The sequence below is a fragment of the Hemiscyllium ocellatum genome, chromosome 2 (genome assembly GCF_020745735.1).
Source record: "Hemiscyllium ocellatum isolate sHemOce1 chromosome 2, sHemOce1.pat.X.cur, whole genome shotgun sequence".
In the NCBI taxonomy this organism is placed as follows: domain Eukaryota; kingdom Metazoa; phylum Chordata; class Chondrichthyes; order Orectolobiformes; family Hemiscylliidae; genus Hemiscyllium; species Hemiscyllium ocellatum.
This window is the reverse complement of record NC_083402.1, coordinates 60,011,964-60,029,550: the sequence shown is the minus strand read 5'-3', so window position 1 is coordinate 60,029,550 and position 17,587 is coordinate 60,011,964.

The following is a 17,587-nucleotide window of genomic DNA, read 5'->3' as shown; positions in this document are numbered from 1 at the left end:
TCTTCATCCTTCAAGTGCTTACCTCATACTGCCATGGTTCTTCACTTGTGATCGAGCTGCCAGTTCCAGGTACCTTTTAGCATATTGATTTAGCATTGAAAGAAAGTTATCTTCTCACCAACGCAGAGTTAGAAGCAAGCCAGTTTGTTTCTAAGAGACAAGACGTGGGTGGCTTTTCTTAGATTGCTAGTGATTAAGTTAATGAACAGACTGACCACTGAGACTGAAAGACAAATAAACACAGGAAGATTTGACAAGATTTATTTTCAAATAGAGAGTGTACAAAGATAAACCAGGTCACAGCATGAGTTGTTATAGAGTGTCCATAGGATCTGGCAGAGAATTGCACAAAGAAGAAGGAACATGATGAACAGAATAAGAAGAAGGGCATAGACATCAGGCATATTATGGTTAATAGTTATGACTTTTTCTTAGAGACAGATTAATTGTATCACATCACATCAGGTCAAGTTTCACCTGATTATGTTCAAGGATTTTATTGATGTCAAGGGAAAGAAAGCATCCGTTACTTTTTGTCAAAGTGACTCGATTGCTTTTTTATTCAAGAGATGTAGATCTTGCTGGTTATGCAAGCATTTATTACGCTCCTGGTTGCACTTGAAGGGGTGACAGGAAGCTGCCTTCTTGAATCATTACAGTCTGTTTGATGCAGATACACACACAATGCCATTAAGGAGGGAGTTCCAGCATTTTGATCCAATGATATTGTAGGAACGGTGATATATTTCCAAGTCAAGAAATCCAAAAGCTTTGAGGGGACCTTGCTTGTGGTGATGTTGCCAAGGATCCTTTTAGATGGAAGTGGTTGTGGGTTTGGAAGGTGCTGCCTCTAAAGCTTTGCTGAATTTCAGCAGTACATCTTGTAGATGGTAGGTTCTACTAACATGGAGAAAGTGGTATCAATCAAATGAGCTCCTTTGTTCTGAAAAAGTTAAATTTCTTGACTGTTGTTGCAGGAGTGCTTATCCAGGGGCCTATTCAATCACACTCCTGACTTGTGCAATATTGATGTTGGACAGCTTTTAAGAAGTCTAGAAGTGAGTTACTCGCAGCAGGATTTCTATCAACTGAGCTGTTCTTGTAGCCACAGTGGCTACTTAAATCTATTTAGGTTGTCCAGTTTAGATCCTAGTCAATTGTAAAATGTTAATTGTGCATTTCAGCAATAGTAGAATATGGAATATCAAGGGTTCTGTCTTGTTGGAGATGATCACTACCTGACACCTATGTGGGTACTAATGTGACTTACAACTTGTCAAACCAAATCTGGACATTATCTAGGTGTTGCTGCATTTATATATGACTGCTTCAGTATCTAAATCAATGGAACAATGTTGAACATTAGATAATCATTGGCAAATATCCCCCTATATGATGGAGGAAGGCCATTGATTAAACAACTGAGGATGGTTGGGTCTCGGACTAGTTGGATAACTCCTGCAATGGTGCCTTGCAGCTGAATTGCCTGACCTCCAGCAATCATAACCATCTTCCTACGTACTATGTCTCATGACAAAAAGTGGAAAGATTTCCCCCAATCCGCATTTACTCCAGTCTTGTCTTTTTCTTCTTTATTCATTCACAGGATGAGGGCATTACTGGTTAGACAAGCAGTTATTGCCCATTCTTAATTGCCCTGAGAACACTTAAGAATCAACCACATTGCTGTGGGCCTGGAGTTACATGTTGGCCAGACCAGGTAAGGCTGGCAGTTTCCTTCCTTAAAGGATATTAGTCACCATTAGCGCCCTAATTTCAGATTTTTTTTTACTGAATTCAAATTCCACCAACTACCATTTGGGTCCCTGGATTAATAGTTCAGTGATAATGCCATCAGTCCATTGCCTCCCCCTGAGCTTGGGATCCTTGATGTTGCAATCAGTCAAACGCAGTCTTTATGTAAAAGACAATTAATTTCACCTCACTGCTCTTTTGTCTAAATTTGAACTAAGTCTCTAATGAGGTCAGGAGCTAAGTGGCAAAACTCAAACTGGGCATCAAGAAGCAGATGTTGCTTAACAACATTGTTGTTGTTACCTTCCATCACTTTACTGATGATCAAGAGTGGACTGATGGGCTAACAATTGTCTAGGTTGGATTTCTCCTGCTGTCTGTGTACGGGACGTATCTAGGCAATTTTCACTGCAACTTCACTGGAACAGCTTGACAAGGGACAAGGCAAATTATAGAGTGCAAGTCTTCAGTACTTTGGTACTGGAATGCTATCAGGGCTAATAACTTTTCAAGTGTTCAATGCCTTCAGTCATTCTTGATATCATATGGAGTGAATTGAATTGGCTGAAGATTGGTGCTACTGCTAGGGACCTCTGGAAAAGGTCAATATGGATCATCGACTTGGCATCTCTTGTTGAAAATTGTTGCAAATGTTTCACCCTGAGCTTTTGCATTTTTGTGCTGTGTTCCCCAATTATCATGAAATCACAGAATCTTAGAATCCTTACACTATTGATAATGGGGATGATTGTAGAGTTTCCTCTTTGTTATGAAGATGTGGGTGTACTTCTAAGAGAGTCATTTAATTGTCCACCACCACCATTCACGACTGGATGTAGTGGGATTGCAGAGCTTAAATCTGATCTGTTGGTTGCTCTGTTTATCACTTGCTCCCAATGCTGCTTAGTATGCAAATGATCTTGTGTTGTAGCTTCACTAGGTTGACACCTCATGTTTAAATTTACCTGCTATTGCTCCTGGCATGCCTTCCTGCATCCTCCATTGAACCAGGGTTGATCCCTGGCTTGAACAACACCAAGATGCCAGCTTGATCCTTTGAAGAATGTGAAACCAAAGACTCCAAAGGACATAAGGAAGATATATAATAACCTACCTAATAGGTAGAAATATTGCAGTGAAACCAGTTTAAAAGTTAACTGCAGATTTCCGGTTATTGGAGAAGAGGGTAAAGTTAACATCAATGTCATTTCAGAATGTTGCCTTGCCTCTGATTAATCATCTGTTGTCAATACAAACCACAAATTAAAGTAATTACACTTTCTTGACATTCTGAAGAGTCATAGTTCACATGACACTTTCATCAAAAAGATTCACACCTAAAGAAGACTCATATTTGACTCAAAGTATGTAAATATTTTATCTCCATTGACGCTGTCCGACCTCATTAGTATTGCCTGCTCTTTCTATTTTAGTTTACATATATTTATATATTCATGTACATACCCGGCTTTCGACTCTTAGTGGGCTAACTATTATTAGCTAAGATAACTATTCTTCTTGTTTCTTAGAAACCAAAACCCTAAGGACTATCCAATAAAATTATACTCACAAGAATAACCTATTCTTTAACAATTTCAAGCTGATTTTATTTTTAAAACAGTCAAGGATGTCAAATTAACAAGAAAATAAGCAAATAATGCAATAAATTAATTTATTTACCCAGTATTCAATTATTGCACTAAAAAGCTATTTTACATTTATTAAAGAAAGTAATTTCTTGGGCATCACAGTTCACCCACAGTAAAACAAAAAGCACAAAACATAAGAAATACTTTAGCATAAGGGGCAGTTCTTTCCTATAAATCAGCAGTAATATAGTATTGAAGGGATGTTTGATTCCAAGCTATGTCTAAAGCTCAAAATTTCTCAGTGTTTGAAAACAATGATGTCTGGCATTGCACATTACTGAATGACCTGAAGCGCCATAACATGGGGGAAGCATGTTAGAATAAACTCAAGTACAAGTATATCTTGTGCCTTCCTGTTTGAATGATGAAATTGGCTTTATATGCATTTACCAACTAGAAATGAAAGCAAATGTAAAGGAGGTGTCAGATACATAATAACTGAAATGGTAAAACTGACTTAAATAGAAGAATAACTTGCACAACACCTTCATGTCACAAAAATAATCTCCCTGTTCATGTCCTATTAAATTTAGTAGCAAAAGGAGTTTAGTAGCATCTGCTGTATGAATATATGCCTTGGTTTATTATTGGCTGTAGTATCCACTGAGCAGGGAGAAGCTCATTGATTCAGCCAGCAGTAAATCCACTTCAGGCAAAAGCGGAGATTGTCATAAAAGAGTTAGAAATATTTATTTGTTAACAATATTATTCATGGATTCAACTGGTTTATCTACTGAGACAAATAATAGCATTTGTACGCAATGAGCCCAATGTTAACTCAGAACTGGGAAAAGAGCAAAGAGAGAATTTCCCCTGAGGCATAGTTTTTAGAAGTTTTCTCAAGGTTCCCTACCTAGCTAGGCTGCCTGTCTATCAGACTGAAAAGCAAATATGTCACTTAAGTTTGACATCAGAATGAGGAAAGTGGAGGACATATGAAGGGATATAACTTAGAGTTATACAGTCATATAGCACAGAAACAGGCCTTTCAGTCCAACTTGTCCATGCTGACCAAGTTTCCCAAACTAATCCCACTTGCTTGCGTTTGATCCATAACCCAGTAAATCTATCTTATTCATGTATGTGTCCAAATGCCTTTTAAATGTTGTAGCTTTATCTGTGTCTACCACTTCCTCTGGCAGAATATTTCACACACAAACAGCCTCTGTATGAAAACGTTGCCCCTCAGGTTCCTTATAAATCTTTCTCCTCTCATCTTAAAAATATGCCCCATAGTTTTGAACTCCCCCACCCTAGGGTAAATACCTTTGCTATTCACCTTACTTAAAAGTAGCCTCACCAATGCCCTGTACAACCTCAACATGACATCCCAACTCCTATCTGGATTAGTGGTGCTGGAAGAGCACAGCAGTTCAGGAAGCATCTGAGGAGCAGTAAAATCGACGTTTCGGGCAAAAGCCCTTCCCAACTCCTATACTCAGTAGCTAGAGCAATGAAGGCAAGAGTGCTGAATGCCTTCTTAAGCATCCTGTCTACCTGCAACTTTCAAAGAGCTAGTGTCTCTTTAGTTCTACCAATGCTCACTACCAATGCTCTACCATGAATTGTATAAATCCTGACCTTGTTTGTTTTACCAAAATGCAATATCTCACATTTATCCAAATTAAACTTCATTTGCCACTCCTCAGCCCATTGGCCCAATTCATCAAGATCCCTTTGGACTCTTAGATAACCTTCTTCATTATCGATTATACCATCAATTTTGATGTAACCGCAAATTTACTAACTATGCCTCCTGAATCCTTATCCAAATCATTTACAAAAATGACAACTGCTGGTCACAGGCCTCCAGTCTGAAAAACAACTGTCTAGTACTGCCCTTGTTTCCTACCTTCAAGCCAATTTTGTATCCAGTTGGCTACCTCTACCTGAATCGCATGTGATCTAACTTTCGTTTTAGAGAAATTGAAAGGGACCAGACTATATGGGACGTGTGGTCCAAAGAATACAATGCCATTTGATGGCATTAGAAGAATTGATTATCATGTGGGTCAGGAAAGTTGGACATTGCCCCCAGCTTCACCCGCAAAGCTTAATTCCCTTTCTTTGTTGATATCTTACATGTCTGGGCAGAAGTTAAGCAATTCAGATGTGCTGTAACTTACATTCCTTCATGTGGCATGCTGCAAGAGAACAGGCTAGTAAGGTGGAGGCTGAAAGCTTTGTACCATGCTACAGTGATAATATGATGAGAATGTCTCTTAAATTAATTTTGAATATCTATTGCAAGGTAATTAGACAACAATTGGGTGGGGTGACAGGACTGGAGAAAGGAGTTTCACTATGTCTTCTGTCACCGGGGAATATGGAAATCTTGGTTGAACTCTCAGTGACCCGCAACTGTTGCAGCTTATATCTGCATCTATCCAGAAGGATTCCACTTTCCACTTACTTGAGGTTAGAATAGAACAGATCCACATTCAGCAAATGGTTTATCATTCAAACTTGCATTCCATCTGTCAGAAAGAGGCTTAGACAGATATCCCATAAAATTTAAACTTTCTGTTCCTGTTTCAATGTTTCCAGTCTTCATCTGCCATAACCCTTTATGAATTTCAATTTGCCCAAAACACATCACCCATGTTAAATCCTGTTCATTAATCCTCATTATTAAGCACTTACTCTAAAGTTGCACTGCTATTCTTTATTTCAACTGTAAATCTCCTTTAGTACTCTTCAGCTTCTTTCGTACTCTCTGGACTTTCCTCGTTATCCTTTGCTTCCTAACTCTCTATCCTTATTGAAATTGAAGCAGCATGCAATAGTCAGGACTACACAATCACATAATTAATGGAATACATTAGATCTAACTCAGATCTAAACTATGCCATTCTGCCATGTCCAATTGTGAATGGGCATTGGCAACTAAGTAACTAACTAGACAAGGTGGCTTCACACATATTCATATCTGCAATAATGGGGCATGCCCAGAACATCAGTTCAAAAGCAATGGCTACAACTATTCCAGCCAAAAGTGCCAGATGATCAATATTGGCCTCAAAATCACAGATATCAATCTTTAGTTAGTTTGATTCATTCCATGTGATATTAAGGAATGGCTGAATACATTGGGTTCTGTAAAGGTTCTTGTGCCTGGATGACATTCTGACAGTAGTTAAAAATGTTGTTATTTCTTTCATGGAATGTGACCATCACCAGCAAGGTCAGCATTTATTTTTCAAGCCTAATTATCCTCGAACTGAATAACTTGTTTGAGTATTGCAGAGAGCAATTACGAGCCAACCAAGTTGCGGTAGATTTGCTGTAACAGAATGCCAGATCAGTTAGTTACAGATGCACATTAACAAAACAGATAGGTTTTCGATATTTTCAATTTTCTAGCAGATTGGTTTATACAACAATCAGTGATAGCTTCAAAGTCAGCATTACTGACCACCAACTGCATAGTAGAACTTGAAACGCTGTCCCAAAAGCATTAGCCTGGGCCTCTGCATTATTCATCTAGTGACATTACCACTGTACCACCATCACTCCTTACAGAAAGAGTAACATCAAGCTAAGTTCTTCCTGAACAGCTCATGCACTAGCATCTATCCAACACCATGGGAAGTTACTCAGGTATGTCCTTTCTAGAAAAAGCAGAATGAATCTAAATTGGTTAGGTACCACCCCATTATTCCATTCTCAGTCATCAACAAAGTGATGGAAGATGCTGTCCACATTGATATTAAGAGGCAAATACTCATCAACAGTCACTCAGCTCCTGACTTCAATGCAATATTGACCCAAGTGTGGATGAAACCATTGAATTCCAAGGTGTAGGTGATTGTTGTTCCATCAGGTCAGATTTGACTGAATTTGGCAGCTGGGAGTCCCCAGTAAAATTGTTCATTGGTAATCAGGAAGAAAATTTTCTATTCGTTGGAGTCATGCACAGCACAATGGAAGATGGTAGTGGTTTTTGGATGGTGATCATCTAATCCAGGATTGCATTGCAGGAGCTCCTTAGGGTAGTCCTAAGTCCCACCATCTTCAACTTTTCCAACAATGGCTTCACTTCTTTTCTTCCAACAACACTCAAAAAGCTTGAGGCCATCCTGGACAAAATTGTCCACTTGATTGGTACCACGTTCACCGTTCACCACCAATGTACAGTGGCAGCAATGTGTGGCATCTACAGGGTGCACAACAATAATTCACCAAGAATCCTTTAACCAGCTGCTAAACCCATGTCCTCTATTACCAAGAAGGACAAAAGCAGTAGCTACACAGGACAATCATTACCTGCAAGCTCCCCTTTCAGCCACACACCCATCCTGACCACATAGACTGCAATTGTTCAAGAAGGCAGCTCATCAGCACCTGTTCAAAAGCAATTAGGAAAGGAAAACAAACGTGAAAATAATAAAAAATATAATAATATGTAGGAGAAAAGCCTAAGCTACTTTGATATGACTCTCTAGAATTCCCATCCTCAGCCTCTTTGCCTCTCCGTTTTCTTCTTGTAATTTAAAACACAAGTTAAATGCCAACTCTTCAATCAGCATTTCGTTTGCTTCCCCAGTTCCTCCCATCTTGTTTGGACTTTCTTTATGATCTTCTACAACGTGTCTTAGAATTTTCTTATGTTAAGGAATTACACACCATCATGAGATGCCAGCCACCCCAATGGAAGATATTTATCCTTTTATGGTAAAATGGTATGATAGCTTTATAATTATGATGTCAATTTAATCTACAAATGTTGCACCAGATATTGTCAAAGGGGTCATTTCTACATTGGAATCCATAGGATCGAAATGTTGAGTTTAATATTAATAGCAAAGACATTGAAGTTTTCATATGAAATGCATTTGTGTTAGCACCTTAATTGAAATAATGAACGAAGGAATGTCATTTACCATCATAATTAAATGGCTTATATGTGTCAAGATTGGGTTTCACACCAAATAATAATGCTTTAGCAGTAATAAAATGAATGAAGTAATTGACAGTACTTTGGTTTCTCTAACAGGTACTGGATAGTCCTCTGATTCTGAAATGTCTTTCCTGTGAGGGTTGTTGTTACTATTCGCATGATTAAAAGGTTCTTTGCTGATGACACAGACCAGAATAACTTTGGCTGAGGAAGGTATATATCACCTAAACGCGCAGATGTAATTGCTTATTGTTTAAGACCTTGAATATAGCATACGTTGGCTTTCAATCAAAGAACCTATCTTGAAGAGCAGTTTGTAAAACATTAAACAGAAACATTTTAAGGAGTGATTTTCTAAGTATAAATGAAAATGCTTTTACTTTTTCACTGCAAGTACCTTATGCGGTTGGGTGAAATAAATTCATGTTCTTCAGGGTAAAGGAAAGCGCAATGAATGGACATGGGCCATCTATCACTAATGTTTTCAGCAAGTGAGTGCACTCAAATCAAATTGTAGTTCTGAGTCATTGTCCTTTCACCTTCAGGACATGGACATTTTGCATTATGGTAGGATGATAACAATTCCAAGTGAAATAATTTATACTTCACTCCAATCTTTTCCAGTCCATTCCACTTCACAATTTTGTACGCTACATATATCAGTTACCATTAATCATCATATCAATTTAACAAATAATTTGAAATCCCAACGGTTGACTGTTCAGCCACAATACAGCAATAGCAATTTGCACTTAGTTGGCATACCAAGCCAACTTTGCTGTGAGATCATTTTTGGACTTTGTCCTCAACTCCACTTCTCAGCCCTCATCTTAGATCCTTAATTTTCTTTTAATGTCCAAAAATCATAGAATCCCTTCAGTGTGGAAGCAAGCCATTTGGCCCAGCAGGTCCACACTGTCTCACCAAATAGTAACCTATCCAAACCCATCACACTTCCCTGTTATTCTACATTTCCCCTGACTAACACACCTGAACTAGACATCCTTGGACACAATGGGACAATTTAGCATGGCTAATTCACCTAACTTGCACATCTTTGGACTGTGGGAAGAAACTAGAGCACCCAAGGAAACCCACGCAAACACAGGGAGAACATGCAAACTTCACACAGACAGTCGCTTGTGGCTGGAATCGAAACTGGGTCCCTGGTGCTGTGAGGCACCGTACCACCCTACAATCTATTAATCTCAGTCTTGAATAAACAACTTGACTCACACACACATTCTGAGGTAGAGGATTCTTCAGATTTATTGTGCTCTAAGTGAAGGTATTTCTTCTCAACTCAGTTGTAAGTTGCTGGCCTTATATCCTGAGACAATGGCATCTAGTTCTAAATGTCTCAGGCTGGGGAAAACAGCTTCCACCATATTCAAAGGAAGAATGTTTATACTCAAAAGGTTAGCTCTGTTTTTCTCAATCCAGAGCTGCTGTTAGACCTGCTGCATCTCACCAGCAGTTCTCTGTTTTTATTTCAGATTACCGACATCCACAATATTTTACTTTGATTGGAGGAAACTCTCAGTCTATTGAAACTCTTAGAATCTATGTTGTCAACATTTCTCAGAAACTTACACAAAATTTTCTTTTGAACTTCAGAGTATAAAGATTGATTCTAGACTATATACCCTCAAAGAACACTCTCTCATCCTGGGAATCAATCAAGGATCTATCTCTGTTTCCCCTCTCCAAAGCAAGCATACACTTCTCAGGCATGGACGTAAAAATTACACAAAGAGTCCAAGTGTAGTTTCAAGGCCATTTACAATTGCGATAGAAATCCTTACCTTTATACATCATTCCCTATGCAACAAAAGCAAACATACCAATTGCTTCCCTAATTGCTTCCAGTACCTCCTTGTTAACTTTGACATCCTTTATCAGCATTTAATTAAAAATTGTTCTCTTATGATTGCACCACAGATTGTGTGGGTATTTTGCCATTTAATTAAAAACAGCAAGAAGGTGAGAAAACTGTCAGTCAGAAAAGAATTTCATGGAAACCAGTCCCTATAGCATTATTGCATGACCCATTTCCCTGCTTTTGGCTCTAACATGAAATAACCCAGCTCCCTGTAGATTCAATAAACTGGAAGAAATAGAGTTAACCAATTGCCCAAAATGTCAGAACATCAAAAGTTAATTAGTAGATGGATTTTCTATCCAAAATCCTTACGCTAATTCAGAAAAATGCTCTCTCTGCACCAACATTCTTATTTGGAGAACAGTTCAAAAAGTAAATTCAAGAGCTAATAAGGTACATATTCAAGGACAAATTTATGGATGGTACATATAGGTCAACAGGGATGTTTAACAATTCTCTGTTATCGTTACCTTGAATACAGTTTCAATTATGTATGTGTGATCTTGCTTTACTCTTAAAATACATCATAGAGCTTTTGGTCAGCAAAGGTCTTGGAGTTTGGTTGGTGAAACAAACTTCTTAAATGTTTTTGTTTTGATCTATTATTGTTACATGCACTGAGATATAATGAAAAGTATGTTTTGTGTACTAATCAGACAAATCATACCTTACAGAAGTACTTCAGGGTAATAGAATAGAATGCAGAATATGGTGTTACAGTACAGACAAGGTGCAGGCAAAACTCAACTAATATGTGAGAAGTCTGTTCACAAGTCTGATAACAGCAGGGAATAAGTTGTTCTTAAATCTTTTGGTATGTGTTTTCAAGCGTTTGTATCTTCTGCCTTATGAAAGAGAGTATAACTGGGGTGGGAGGTTTGATTATGTTGGCTGCTTTCCCAGGGCAGCAGGAAATGTAGGCGGAGCCAATAGATGGAAGGTTGGTTTTCATGATAGTCTGGGCTGTGTTCACAACTCTCCATGATTTCTTGTAGTCTTGGGCAGAGCAGTTGCCGTACCAAGTTGTTTGTAAGATGATTTCTATGGTCATCTATAAAAAATTGGTAAGAGTCTTTATGGACATGAATTTCCTTAGCTTTCTGAGGAAATAGAGATGTTGATGTGCTTTCTTCTCATGGATGTACCAGGATAGATCGTTGGTGATAGTTACTCCTAGGAAGTTGAAGATCTCAACCACCTTTACCTCAGCACCATTGATACGACAGGGGCATTCCTCCTCTCAGCTTTCTGAAGTGGATAACCAGCTCCTTCATTTTGATGATTTTGAGGGAGAAATTAGTGTTTTTACAACATGCCACTGAGCTCTCTATCTCTTTCTTGTACTCTGTCTTGTTTGTTGTTAAGATCCACTACATTGGTGCCATCAGCAAATTTGTAAATGGAGGTGGAGCTGAATTTGGCCACACAGTCATGAGTGTGTAAGGAGTATAGTAAGGGGCTGAGTACACAGCCGTGTGTTGAATTTATTTATTATTGTCGTCTTAATCTCACAACCATGATACTTCTAAAAGACAAGTCCATAATATCATTATTGCATTATAGCATGCGACCTGAGGGTTTAAAGGTCTCAAACACAATCTTACTTGAAGCATGGCACATTATTGAAAACAAAGTTCTCTTTATAACTGCCTCAGGTAAAGTTACATTGTGGAAGCAAACTCACATCAATTGTTCCCATTGATTTATTTTGTTCAATGCATTAGTTAGTTTTGCTGAGTAAGTCTCCATTATTATATTTTAGATTTCTTTCCCTGACAGATCTTTATAATCATTCTTCTTTGCTGTTTAATGTGACATGGCACTTTTCAAAGTGCAGAGAATGGCAATCTTTTCAGTATTCTGAATATGCTGGATAATTGAAGTGAAGAAAAGGAGTTCAGGAGGGTCTAACAGTACTGGTGACCTGAATATTTCAGGTATTGTGTCACACTGGCATCATTGCCACATCTGTTTCTCAAACTGACATTGTCATATATCACACAAAAAATTACCTCTGAGATGGGTTTCCTATCAAACTCAACGTTACAAAAGGTTTCATACTTTATTTCACCAAAAAGATGTCTGCCAACTACAATACCTGTCTCAGTGATGCTTGTAGAGATTATCACTTTCCTGTGATATGGAATATTATCTGGGCATGATTAAACAGCTTATACCATCTTAAAGCATTTTCTTGATGGCAATGAGTTGAACATGGTACTTGTGCATATCCATGTATTCTTCATGACCAGAAAGGTTTTGAACTGAAATGAGGTGAGTTTAAATCCAACCATAAACATTTTATCTTCCCTAATCAAGTGATTTTCCACTTGATATTTTCATTACTCAGTAGTGCCCATTTACTTGGATAGGTGACCAATATGAAATATACAATTCGCTCAATGCATGCTTACCGATTTCCTTGAATAAACCAAAGAGATATCTTGGCTTGGTGCTCCATCAGATTGATGGCTCTTTAATGGTCCCCTTCATCTTTGGAAAATATATGTTACATAGTTAATGCATATTGGAACAATGCACAGTTTTAACATGAGTGGCATATACGACAATGTAAATAACACCACGAAGGCCGGTATCCCATCACCAATCACCCTTTATTTACATGTGCATGATACTGACCCAGCTAGGTCAGAGCCAGCTCCTAGAGTGAATAGAATCCCTGACACTTCTGTTCATATCTGTCAGCCAGGGCTCCCTGATTAAACCAGATTAACATCCCCAATCAGGGAACTCATATTCTATGATATTCATCTGGCTGACCACATTCTAATCACTACATCGATGATGGACATAGAAGTTGATGACAATGAAGCAGGGGGTCGAAGTGACCACTTGACTGTAATCATGTGGTGGACAGCTAATTGATGGTCTTTGTATATGTTGTCAGCTGAATCATGTAACAGGGTGGGCTGTAGAATGGAAAGGCTGGGTGCAGGTACCAACATCACTTGGTTTCATTTGGTGCCATTTTCTGACCCCAGCCAGATCTATCGGCAATGATTTATATGTGTTTTCTTAGCACTGGGGAAAACCATAATATCATGAAGATGACAGGTAGCACCATCCTTTACATGCAATAGATCATATGGTGAAATTAGTATGGGTGGAAATAAGGATTAGCAAGGAAATAGGTCATGGGTGGGAGCCATCTACACATCGCTCCCACACTCTCTCCTTCATCCAACAGCTCCCCCCCCCCCAAGAGCTGACTCATTGTAGGATAAAATACGTGTTGTGAAAAAGTGGAGGTGCATAAGATGGGTATATCAATTGTCATGGAGATTACAATTTAAGAGGGTTTTAATGGCTTACACCTTTTCCTATTTCTTATAGTGTTATTTTCCTTAGCTGAAAATTAGAAGTTCTAGAATGTCAAGTTGCTATTTCTCCAATATGTGCTAATAAGTCAGAGAGATCTGTATCTTTAAGCATTCTGAAGAATTGGTATGTGACTTTCCCAGGAGCATTGGAGGCTGAGAGGTGACCTTACAGAGGTTTATAAAATCATAAGGGGCATGGATAAGGTGAACAAAGTTTTTTTCCCTAGGGTCAGGGAGTACAAAATTATAGGCATAGGTTTAAGGTGGGAGGGGGAAGATTTAAAAAGGACTTAAAGAGCAATTTTTTTCATGCAGAGGGTAGTGTAATTATGGAATGAGCTGCTAGAGGAAGTGGTGGAGGCTGGTACAATTATAACATTTAAAAGGCATCTGGATCGGTATATGAATAGGAAAGGTTTATGGACCAAATGCTGCTAAACGAGACTAGATTAATTTAGGCTATCTGGTTGGCATGAACAAGTTGGACTGAAAGGTTTGTTTCTATGACTCTATGACCGTATGACTCTGGAAAGTAACTTGTTTATCTTTGTAAACTCTATTTACACAGCTTTTAGTTCTAGTAGTACGTGAAGTGTACTTTGTTGATGAGCCAGAGCCAAAGAGAAGTGTACAAATGGAGTTTTAGTGTATATTGACTAGCAATGAGCTATCAATGGAAAAGGCCTTCTGCCCACAAACAGTTATGTGACTGGTTCTCAAAATGTTGGAGAGCTTGAGGTTGTGAACAAAATCAAGAGAAGTCGTTAGATTTCCACCAGTTGAGGAACTTTCTTTCTTCTCTTCCATAAAGCCATTTTAAGATTGAACAAAACTAATTCTGTCAGCAGTTGTGGTAAGCTGGGATTTTTAGTTAATAAGTCAGAAACCATTTTTATTAGAGTGAGCCAGCGTCTTGCAAACCCAGAAGGGAATCCAGAGAAGAAAGTCTATCAGAAGCAACATTCTGATTGGCATCATTTGAGCAGCTTTTGTGAACATTGAAAACAGAACTGCTTTTTCTCAGATTTCCTTTGTCTATAACATCCATTTCTTTTCTTGTCTGTGTGCATGGGGTGTAAGGGAGAGTTTACAAAGGATTAGAGTTTTACCTAATAAAATTATATGCTGATGGTTCATAACTGTCTACCTGTAGCTAGTGTCTATATACTTATGGACACTAATAATTTTTGTTAAGCACAGAAACCCAGTCTATCATTCTGTGTGTAAAAGACAGGCAAATTCTGGAATTCCATGTACTTTCCCAAACCTTAAACTTTTACAACAACCTTTGGAACAGCAAGGATTGATTTCTAGCATGCTACCCCAGTGGGGTGGAAAAAGATGTGATTGACACATATGAATAGAATGATTTATTACAAAGGCTTTTGGAAAATTGTTTGTAGTACTGCAAGTGCCTAAGCTCTTCACAACCATTGAAGTACTTTGGTATTCACTGTTAACTCTTTCAAAGTTGAAAACTCTCCAAAACATCAGCATGATCAAAATCAAGTTTTCTGTTTTTGTGATGATGTTTGAGAGGCTAATATGGCCAATATCCTGTGGCTAACTCCCATGGATTGCCATACATTCATTTAGAACCAGTTACAGGTCAGACACTAATGTCTCAGCTGAATGATAGCCCCACAAACAGTGCAGTACTCCCTTTGATTAGAATGCTGAAAATGTGCTGCTGGTTAAAGCACAGCAGGTTAGGCAGCATCGCCCGAGATAGAAATGGAAAGGTCTAGGGAAGTTCCAATACCGTACAGCCCAGATGGCCTCCTTCTTCAAGGACCACAGATTCCCCCCAGACGTGATCGATGATGCCCTCCACCACATCTCCTCCACTTCCCGCTCCTCCGCCCTTGAGCCCCGCTCCTCCAACCGCCACCAAGACAGAACCCCACTGGTTCTCACCTACCACCCCACCAACCTCCGCACACAGCGTATCATCTGCCGTCATTTCCGCCACCTCCAAATGGACCCCACCACCAGGCATATATTTCCTTCCCCTCCCCTATCAGCGTTCCGCAAAGACCACTCCCTTCGTGACTCCCTCGTCAGGTCCACACCCCCCACCAACCCAACCTCCACTCCCGGCACCTTCCCCTGCAACCACAGGAAATGTAAAACTTGCACCCACACCTCTTCCCTCACTTCCCTCCAAGGCCCCAAGGGATCCTTCCATATCTGCCACAAGTTCACCTGTACCTCCACACACATCATCTATTGCATCCGCTGCACCCGATGTGGCCTCCTCTACATTGGGGAGACGGTCCGCCTACTTGCGGAATGCTTCAGAGAACACCTCTGGGATGCCCAGACCAACCAACCCAACCACCCCGTGGCTCAACACTTTAACTCTCCCTCCCACTCCACCGAGGACATGCAGGTCCTTGGACTCCTCCATCGGCAGAACATAACAACACGACGGCTGGAGGAGGAGCGCCTCATCTTCCGCCTGGGTACCCTCCAACCACAAGGGATGATCTCAGATTTCTCCAGTTTCCTCATTTCCCCTCCCCCCACCTTGTCTCAGTCGGTTCCCTCAACTCAGCACCGCCCTCCTAACCTGCAATCTTCTTCCTGACCTCTCCGCCCCCACCCCACTCCAACCTATCGCCCTCACCTCGACCTCCTTCCACCTATCACATCTCCATCACCCCCCCCTCCCCCAAGTCCCTCCTCCCTACCTTTCATCTTAGCCTGCAGGGCACATTCTCCTCATTCCTGATGAAGGGCTCTGGCCCGAAACGTCGAATTTCCTGTTCCTTGGATGCTGCCTAACCTGCTGTGCTTTAACCAGCAACACATTTTCAGCTCTAATCTCCAGCATCTGCAGACCTCACTTTTTACTTTGATTTGAATGCACAACCTTGTGAATCGAGGCAAGTGTGCTGCCAACTGAGCCATGACAGGGGTACAAATCTTTAAAATGCTGACTGCTTCATCCATCATAATAAATATTAGTACTTTATTTAAGTAAGATGATATTGAGTGCATTATAAACCTGCTGGCTGCACATAAAATTGTTTTCTCAAGCGATTTGATTAACGTTAAGAAAATCAATGGACCGAGTAATGATGATTTATAATACTTGTGGAGTAGAATCAGTGAAAATAGAATCATACATCCACGGATATATCTTCCATATCAATTTTAAAATATAACACAACTTCGAATAATTTTTAATTCCAAAATCCTAGAAAAAATATTTTCTTGCAACCTATTTGTCGAAAAATATTGGAGTTACTGCCAAAATGTGCAGGAAATGCAGATACCAATATTCAGTTGTGGCTTACTTAATCATATTCACTCATATGCTTAATGCACCATGACCATGTCCTTTTCCCATTGAGTCCACATGGAGCAAAGCAATGGTGGAAACAAAGATCAAATGGTATAAAAGACAGTTTTCTTTTTTTTTATCTAAAATGTTATAAACCAATTAATTACGTTTTGAGCTTTTCTTTGGAGTATACTCAAATTATTTGAATATTATGGGTGAGACCTTGTTGGAAAATTAAATATTTTAAGGACACACATCATTGTTAATGCAAAAAAATCAGTCAGGAAATCCAGGGGATTAAGAGATCTGCTGCTAATCGCAAATCTCCAGAACATGCTGGTTGATTAACGTTATTCTGTAGTTCCTTCACCTAGATGTACCTCACCCTTAGTGTTCTCACTATTTTTAAGAACATGTTACATTTTTCATATCGATTAAGCTTATTGAAGCACGTGGCTTCATATTATTTGCTGTTGTTCGGTGTGATTTTGGCTGGGACAGGGGTGAGAATTTGGGGTGGGGAGGGGTTTAGAAGTGTGTAAAAGAAGTCGCTCACCATCTGAAAGCTTGCTTCCGTTATACAGAGGGTGATTGGGCGCTGAAGTCAGAAGGCTACTCAACAGCACCTTCTCGAAGGCATCTAATGATCGGCAATAAATGCAGGCCCTGCCTTCAACATCCACATTCCATGAGAAAATTAAAAACGTGAATAAATAATTAGGGGTTAATTAAACTCATTAAAAGTTCAGTTGACCTCACCATTACCTTGCC